The sequence below is a fragment of the Carlito syrichta genome, unplaced genomic scaffold, assembly GCF_000164805.1.
Source record: "Carlito syrichta isolate Samal-C Ts95f unplaced genomic scaffold, Tarsius_syrichta-2.0.1 Scaffold304427, whole genome shotgun sequence".
Classification (NCBI taxonomy): domain Eukaryota; kingdom Metazoa; phylum Chordata; class Mammalia; order Primates; family Tarsiidae; genus Carlito; species Carlito syrichta.
In genome coordinates this window covers 11726-21247 of record NW_007248523.1, presented here as the reverse complement: position 1 = coordinate 21247, position 9522 = coordinate 11726, and positions in this window count along the sequence as shown.

Genomic DNA, 9522 nt, shown 5'->3' with positions numbered 1-9522 from the left:
TCAGGCAATTCACTCACCTCAGCCTCCCAAAGGCGCAGGATTACAGGCTGAGCCACCAAGCCAGGCTCAATTTTGCATTTATTAACCAACTTCTCCCTCTTCCTTCCTGCCACCGGCCCTTCCCAGCTTCTAGGGACCACCATTCTACCCTCTGTTTCTAAGAGACCAGCTTTTTTTGAGTTCCCACATATTGGTGAGATTATGCAATATTTGTCTTTCTGTGCCTGGTTTATTTCACTTCAAAGTCCCCCAGGGTCACCCAAGTTGCTGTGAATGACAGAACTTCATTTCTTTATGGCTGAATAATATTCCATTGTGTATGTAAACCACATTTGCTTTATCCATTCATTTACTGATAGACACTTAGGCAGATTCCCTATCTTGGCTGTTGAGAATAGTGCCGTAGTGACACGGGGTGCAGATAACTCTTCGACACATGGATTTCCTTTCTTTTGGATATAAGCCCAATATTAGGATTGCGGGATCATATGGTAGAAAACTAATTTTTAAAAAAATCAAAGTTCCATAATCTGTTCCTCTCTAAAAGATCATTCTGTAAGCCTTCAAAAAAACAAGCAGGCCGGGCTCGGTGGCTCAGCCTGTCATCCCAGCACTTTGGGAGGCCGAGGCAAGTGGATTGCCTGAGCCTGCGGGTTTGAGACCTGCCTGGGCAACTTGGTGAGACCGTGTCTCTACAATAAATCAAAAATTAGCCTGGCACGGTAGCATGCGCCTGTAGTTCTGGCTACTTGGAAGGCTGAGGCGGAAGGATTGCTGGAGCCTAGCAGGTCGGTGCTAGGGTGGCTGTGAGTGTGCCACTGCACTCCAGCCTGAGTGATGGCATGAGACTCCAACTCAAAAAGCAAAAGCAAAAACAAACAAACAAAAAACAAGTAGAAACAAAAATAAAAACAAAAACACAAAGCCAGCAGTATCTTGTCCCACCCCTCCATCCGCCTTCACACTTAACTGTTTCAATTTTTGAGCTGTTTTTCTGGTGTTGATCTTAATATAGAGATCTGTAAATCTCCAACCTGTATATGAGTGGTTCTCTCTTTGGTATCACTCATGCACATCACACTCAATAGGACCCCACACAGAACTCATCCTCTCTTATCTTCCTTAAGTCAGTAAATGTACTTTTTGCCCAAGGCAGAAATATTAATCTCATCTTCTTTATCTCCCGTTTTTCTCACCTCCTTATGCTCAGCAAAATGCCAGAGCTTGTGAAATACACATCTTGTATCTTGCTTCCATTGGGTCCACTGCTTGTCTAGTCACTGCAACTTTGTAACTCAGAGCAGTGCCTTGTCTCCCGGAGAGCTTCCCAACTGCCTTCTTGTCTGTTCCCTCTGCTCCAGTGCATCCTTTCAGACTCAGCCTGGAGGTCTCTGGACCCTGCTCCAATGTTCTGGGGTCACAGCATTGTTATGCTAGCGGTTGAATGCCTTCTACCTGTTTCTATTCCCCACAAGCACTACCCATAGAGTAAAATGCTTGTAAATAAATAAGGTGGTTATTATTACAAACCAATCATGTTCTTCTTCCATGGAAAATGAAATCGACCTTGAGATTAGGTGAATTCCTGGCCTTTTGAAATCGCTTCTTTTTTTTTTCCCTTCCCATGTCTTTACTCGAAGCTCTCTCCCCCCCACATAATAAACAGGCATGTTGTATATGATTAATGAAAGATCGCTGTACACACCGTTTGAAACAAAATGAGCAAAGCTCTGAGCATGATGGATTTGTGGGAAGAAAGTAATCGAGCTCTTCCGGGGAACGAGGACATTGCCTGATCTATCAAGTACCAGGAAAAATGTGAATGAGTAAATAGTGGTGTACAAAATACTTTGTATTTTTGAAACTACACAAGTAGATATTTGGGTTTTATTCACCGTGGCAGTTTTAGTTAAGTAAGCTGAATGAAAGAAATGACTCCTGTCTCATTCCACTCAGTGGATAACTTTCATATCAATCCAAGAGCATAATAAAATTGTGCTTTTTCAGAGCTAACATTTTTCACATGTAAATAAAAAAAATCCCTAACATGTCCGTTTAGTACTAAATAAGTATCCTCATGTTGCACCCCAAAGTTTGCATCAACCTTTTAAAAAATTTTTTAAACAATTGTTTTCTTCAAAAAGTCTGAATACTTTCTTATTCACTCATTCATCATATATTTTTTGGGCTTCATCATACTTGATATGGTGTTGGTTGTTGGAAATTCCAAGTGAAAAGACAGAATCTTTGTCTCTAGAAATTCACCAATCAGTGGGCATGTAAATAAGTCATGACAAGATCATGTAGCAAATGCCAGCGAGTGGTGGGGGCCAAGATTTCTGTTTGGGAGCTCGGAGGAGGAGCCAGGTAAGGCTCCCCTGAAGAAGGTTAGCTAAGAGCTGAGATGGGAGAAAACAGCCTGGGGATGGGGGGTCAGAGTCACACATCCTGGCAAAATTGCCAGGATGAAGGGACAGCCAGTCCTGAAGTGCAGAGTAGGGGAGGGGGCTGGAGGGTCTGTTACTTGAGCCAAGCCCTCCATGATGCCCAGAAACACTAGACCAAGGCAAATATTCTCCTTCAGTTTCCCTCCAGTGTATCTGAACTCCGCTGAAATTCCAATGTAAGGCTAAGAAGATCATTGTTCAATTAAACACTCATTGTAGCTTTTAGGGGTTTTTTTGTTTGTTTTGAGTTGGAGTCTCACTCCATCACCCAGGCTGGAGTGCCGTGGCACACTCACGGCCACACCAGCACCGACCTGCTGGGCTCTGGTGATCCCTCCACCTCAGCCTTCCAAGTAGCCAGAACTATAGGCACACACTACCATGCCTGGTTAATTTTGTGATTTATTGTAGAGACGAGGTCTCGTCAAGGTGCCTGGGAGATCTCAAACCGGAGATCTCAGGCAATCCACTCACCTCGGCCTCCCAAAGTGCTGGGATGATGGGCTGAGCCACTTGTTTGGTTTTTTTATAGATGGGAAACTTTGTCACTGAGGTTACCAGCAAATGAATACGAGGACTAAGAAACAAATAGAAAGTAAATAGGAAGTTAAATAGTCTTTGGCTACTATTGCTTATGGTTTAAACTAAGTTACCTGACTAAGATGTCAGATCAACACACAGTACATACATATTTAAATAAGATATCTCCTTTCTTGTAAAAAGACACATGCTCATTGAAATGAAAAAGTGGCCAGGTTCAGTGGCTCAGTCTGTAATCCCATGCTTTGGGAGGCTGAGGTGAGTGGATTGCCTGAGCCCATGGGTTCGAGACCCTTCTGGACAACTTGGTGAGACCTCATCTCTACAATAAATCAAAAAATCAGCCGGGCATGAGTGCCTGTAATTTTGGCTACTTGGAAGGTTGAGGTGGAAGGATCACTGGAGCCCAGGAGGTCGAGGCTACAGTGGCCGGGAGTGGCCACTGTACTCCAGTCTGGGCGACAGAGTGAGACTCCAACTCAATAAAAATAAAAATAAAAAAGAAATGAAAAAGTGAAAAAATACACTATTTTTCATTTGCATCCCACTCTTATTCATAACCACTATGAACCCACTGAAATGCATTATACCAGACCATATCTTATATATTTATATTTTTCTTAATAAAATACTATAAAACAGTTTTAAACCCTTTTTACTGTGAAATATAATACTCAAAGCTTGTCTGTACAGTTTGAAAAATAACTATAAACACCCATGAACATGCTGTACAGGTGAAGAACTAGAACATTAGGTCGTCACTGGCAACCCAAAGCATGCCAGGTCTCAACCCGTCCTTCCCCATTTGAGGAAATCCCCATGGAGACATTTTTAGTCATCATGCCTTACTTTCCTTTATAGGTTTACCACTGCACATGCACTCTTAGCAATATCCTTGCTGGGCGCCATGGCTTAAGCCTGTAATCCCAGCATTTTGGGAGACCGAGCCTAGTGGATTGCCTAAGCTCAGGGTTTGGAGACCAGCCTGGGCAAGTTGGTGACACCTCGTCTCTACAATAAATCAAAAAATTAGCTAGGTGTGGTGGCACACACTTGTGGTTCCAGTTATTTGGAAGGCTGAGGCAGAAGGATCACCTGAGCCCAGCAGGTCAAGGATGAGGTGGCTATGAGTGTGCCACTGCACTCTAGCCTGGACAACAGAGTGAGACTCCAACAAAACAAAACAAAACAAAAACTAATATATATATATATATCTCCTTAAGTCTGTTTATAAACTTTGCATCAATGGAACCATACTGTTTGCAGTCTGTGGTCTGGTGAGTTTTACTAAACCTTGTACTTGTAATTTTCATCCACATTGTAGCACACAGCCCTAGTTCACTCACATTGCCAAATAGCTATCTGTTGTGTGCATACATTACAGCGTATCCATTTATTCTACCATTGATGGAAGTTTGAGTGACTTCCACTTCCAGTTTTTAGCCACTATGAACGATGCAGCTTTTATTTTTTTAATTTTGATGCAGCTTTTATTTTTTTAATTTTAAACATGTACTCCAGCCTGGGCGACAGGGTGAAACTCCAACTCAAATAAATAAATAAATAAATAAAAAATGTGGGGTTCAATTCAGGGTTAGGTATATATGTGACCATCATACAGGTAAAGTGTGGGTACTCAGAGACTTGCATGAATCTCCAGTATGTGTGTGGGTAAATTTCTCATATAACTATGAGCAGAATCCCCAAGTATGGTACCTATGAAAGTTTCTAGATAACACCACACTGTCTCCCAAAGTGGCAGGGTCTGTTCCCTTCTCCATCAGCACTGCAGCAAGTTCCCCTGTAAACCTTCACCCCAAGACTTAGAAAGCTGGATTTTTTAAAATGTTGGCACTCTACAGAATGCACACCTCACTGTAATTTGAAATGCATTCTCCTGATTACTAATGAAGTTTAGCACCATTTTAATATGGCCATTTGGGGTTTTTTTACTTTTGTGGAGTGTTTGCCAAGTACTTTTTTTGAACTTTTTGGGGGGAAGGTCTGCTTTTTTGTGCATGGACTTGTAAGGATTGCAATATAATTTTGCAACCTTAAAGAAAACTTTATATGTTCTGATTATCTTTCATAACAACATTCATGTATAATGTTTTTCAAATGTAAACTAATTACCCACTTAGCTTAAATGATAACTCACAATTAAGACAACAGTCACTATAAAAGTGTGTTTTTTCTTTTTTTTTTTTTGAGTTGGAGTCTCACTTGGTCACCCAGACTGGAGTGCAGTGACCACTCCCGGCCACTGCAGCCTCGCCTGCAGGGCTCCGGCGATCCTTCCGCCTCAGGCTTCCGAGTAGCCGGAATTACAGGCATGCGCTACCACGCCCGGCTGATTTTTTTTATTTATTGTAGAGATGAGGTCTCGCTGCCCAGGCGGGTCTCGAACCCGTGGGCTCAGGCAATCCACTCACCTCAGCCTCCCAAAGGCGGGGGATTACAGGCTGAGCCACCGAGCCTGGCTAAAAGTGTATTTTTTTCACTTTTGATGAGTATTTATCTTTTTATAAGAAAGGAAATAACTTATTTAAACTCACAATTGAGACAGTTGTATAAAATAGAAGCCGTGGTTATAAATATCAAGTATTCTCAAGTTGGAGATGGAAGTAGGTAAATAGACATAATGGGGGAGTTGTTTAGCATATGGTGAAGGGCCCAGACACACATGTTAGCTGTGTGACCTCAGGAAGATTACTTAAACTCTCTGAGTCTTTTGTTTCCTTCTGTGTAAAATGGGTAATAACAAGATCATAGGGTTACTGTGAGAATAAAATGGAATAGTACATCAAAAGTGCTTAGCATAATGCCAGGCACTTATTAAGCATGCAAAAATGATACTTATTAGCAATATTAATCACTACAAACATTTGTTTAGAACCTATAGGGTGTGTGCCACTCCAAAATGCACATGTTGACACCTAGTCCTCGGTGTGATAGTATCAGGAAATGGGACCTTTGGAAGATGATTACATCATGAGAGTGGAGCCCTCGTGAATGGGATTTTTACAACACAGGCCCCAGAAAGCTCATTCACTCCTTCTTTTAAGAATGGGCCCTAACCGGGCTTGGTGGCTCAGCCTGTAATCCCGCACTTTGGGAGGCTGAGGTGAGTGGATTGCCTGAGCCCGCGGGTTCGAGACCCGCCTGGGCAGCGAGACCTCATCTCTACAATAAATAAAAAAATCAGCCGGGCGTGGTAGCACATGCCTGTAATTCTGGCTACTTGGAAGGCTGAGGCGGAAGGACTGCTGGAGCCCAGCAGGTTGAGGCTGCGGTGGCCAGGAGCAGCCACTGCACTCCAGTCTGGGCGACAGAGTGAGACTCCAACTCAAAAAATAAAAAAAAAGAAAAAGAATGGGCCCTCACCAGATACTGTATCTTTCAATGCTCTTGGACTCCAGCCTCCAGAGCTGTGAGTAATAGATGTTCATTGTCCATAAGCCACTCAGTGTCTATGGCATCTTGTTATAATAGCCAGGACAGACTAAAACCTATAAATTATCTACACGGTGCTAGTGTATTCAATCATTTCTGAATGAGGTTGGTGTTATCCTTCTTTTTCCAATGAGGAATCCCAGGGTCAGAGAAGTTGAGTAACTGAATCAAGGTCACACAACTATTAGCAGTAAAACGGCGATTGGAATCTGGGTCTAACTTCAAAGCTCATTCCATGTTTCCCCTGCCATCAAAATTTTATGTGATGGAGACACACAATTCACCACAGCTTATTAAGAAAGTTGTTCTACTCACTTGAATTAAAATCACATGGAAACAAATGTGTCTAAGTGGTTTTTTTTAAAATCTCCAAAACGTGTAGACAATTTTTTTTAAAGGTTCTTAAAACTTGACATTTTTTCCCCAGGTCACAGGCACAAAGCAGTGCTTGCTGATATCCAGAGTAGGATGGACCTCTGATAGATGACTCTAGGTCATTGCAGCCATGTAGAGGGGGCCATCGTCCTTAGAAGTATCCCCATTTCAGACCTATGGAAAAGGACACTGGATACTGCATACTTGTACAGGCTTTGCAGTCAGATGTCTGGGCTTAAATCTAACGCTGCACATTCCTAGTTTGTTTTGTTTTTTGAGTTGGAGTCTTACTCTGTTGCCCAGACTGGAGTGCAGTGGCCGCTCCCGGCCACCACAGCCTCGACCTGCTGGGCTATGGCAATCCTTCCGCCTCAGCCTTCCAAATAGCTGGAACTACAGGCACACACTACCACACCCAGCTAATTTTTTATTTATTGTAGAGATGAGGTCTTGCCAAATTGCCCAGGCGGGTCTGGAACCCACGGGCTCAGGCAATCCACTCACCTCAGTCTCCCAAAGCGCTGGGATTACAGGCTGAGCCACCAAGCCCGGTTTAGTTTTGTTATTTCAGGCAGATTACTTTGCAGTTTCTAATCCACAGCTTCCTAATCCACAGTTCCCTAACCTAAAAAATAGAGTTAAGAACAGACCCTGTGCATCAAAGGTGTATAAGTGAGGATGAAATGAGTCATGATGGGCACACAGTAAGTACTCAGTAAATGCCAATTGTTCATCCAGTAACCATCACATCACTTTGGCCTGTTTAATGCTATTCACTCCATGGTTCCCAGTTCAGATACACAGCATGGTGCCATCATGTCACTTTTAAGGAGTCTCACTCTGTTGCCCAGGCTAGAGTACAGTGGCACACCCACGGTCACCCCAGCGTCCACCTGCTGGGCTCCAGCGATCCTTCCGCCTCAGCCTTCCAAGTAGCTGGAACTACAGGCACGCGCTTCCACGCCCAGCTAATTTTTTATTGATTGTAGAGACGAGGTCTCGCCAAGTTGCCCGGGTTGGTCTCGAACCCACAGGTCCAAGTAATCCACTCATCTCGGCCTCCCAGAGTGCTGGGATTACAGGTTGAATCACCGAGCCCGACAAGGCATTCTATTCTTATTCATGCCCTGTCTCTTCCCTGACATGCAGACTATTGAAGAGTCAGGGCTATTTCTAGGCCACAGGACTCTGCATTTCAGGGCGCTGCCTCTGCTGGACATGTGCTGACTTCTGATGTTTGGTATGGTGTCTTATGGGGAAGTCATAGAAAAATGAGATGACACAGGCCCCAGGCGGACTGCTTTTCTCTGTCGGACACAGCAACAGTTTTAATCACACTGAGGCTCACCTGGGGTCTCACCTTCCCATGCCAAGCACGTTCCTAAACAAATATGGTTTTGTTTATAAGAGGAATTCATCTTCTCATGGCATTATATGTTCTAGTGTCTTAGTCAATGTCTTTCAGTAGTCTTAAGTCATAATTGAGGACCTATTTAATTAATCAATCTTTCAATAGACAAGTGAATGTAGAATATTAGAAATATAAGGGGGGACCCCCAAAAATCAAAATTATCTCTTGAAGGGTGGACCCCTTGTAGTTCAGGCTTCTGGTAACCCATGAGCCTCAGTGTACCAGCTAGCGTTGTTGTGGGAGGATGCATTGCGGAAGAAACAACCTAAGATGTGGCAAACTGGTGACTGGTTCTTCCATTGTGACAACACCCCTGCCCACACTGTGCTGAGTGTTCAGCAGTTTTTGACCGAAATGGCATGACCCCAGTGCCTTACCCTCCCTGTTCACCCAATCTTGACCAGAGAAACTTTTTTTGTTTGTTTCCCCAGATGAAAAAAATCCTCAGAGGGATACATTTTGCTGATGCAGAAGAGATGAAATAAAAAAATGGCAGAAGCACTAAAAGGCATCAAAGTTGATGAGTTCAAAAACTGTTTTGAGCAGTGCAAAAAGAGTCTCCACAGGTGTATTGCATCGAACAGAGAGTACTTTGAAGGAGACGAGTATAAACATGTAAGAGTAAATACGCAATTTTTTTTTGAAGGTGAAAAAGCAGGATTTATTGGGAGAACAGAAAAGTTCCCAGAGTGGGAGAGGACCCAAGCGGTTGCCCCACAATTTTTATAAATAAATTCTGGAGCTTTGGGAGGGTCCTCCCTCGTAGAAGAGGCTTTGGAGAAAGACAAACCTCAACCCAAATCTTAGATCAGCTTCACAGTTGATCTGACACTGGGAAAGACATAGTTTCCTTATCTTTAGAAAAAGAGAGGAGGTCCTCTATAGTGTTTCTCTGGTGTTTCCAAAAAGGTTGAATTGAGAGCCTTTAGGACAGGGCCTGGCACATAATACCTGGCAGCACACTGTAGACACCATGGTCGTGAGGAAGTTGGCAATCAGCAAGATGATCAAGTGCCCAGGCCAGCAAAGGGCTCCTCATGGCCATGCCATCCACGAGTGGCCGTCTTGAACTGGTGTCACCTGTCTGGCAGGTGACTTGGGGTGGGAGGCAAGGAGAGGGGCATAGCAAGACAGAGGGAACTGTGTGAGTGAGGATGGCACAGAGATGCAACGTGGCTTGGCTTACTCACAGAACTGGAGGTACAAGGTGGTGGGTGATTATGGACGGGCCAAGAGTGGGGATCAGAGTGGGTCTCAGTACAAATTTGCTGATGGGTGGATTAAAGATGAAAATGT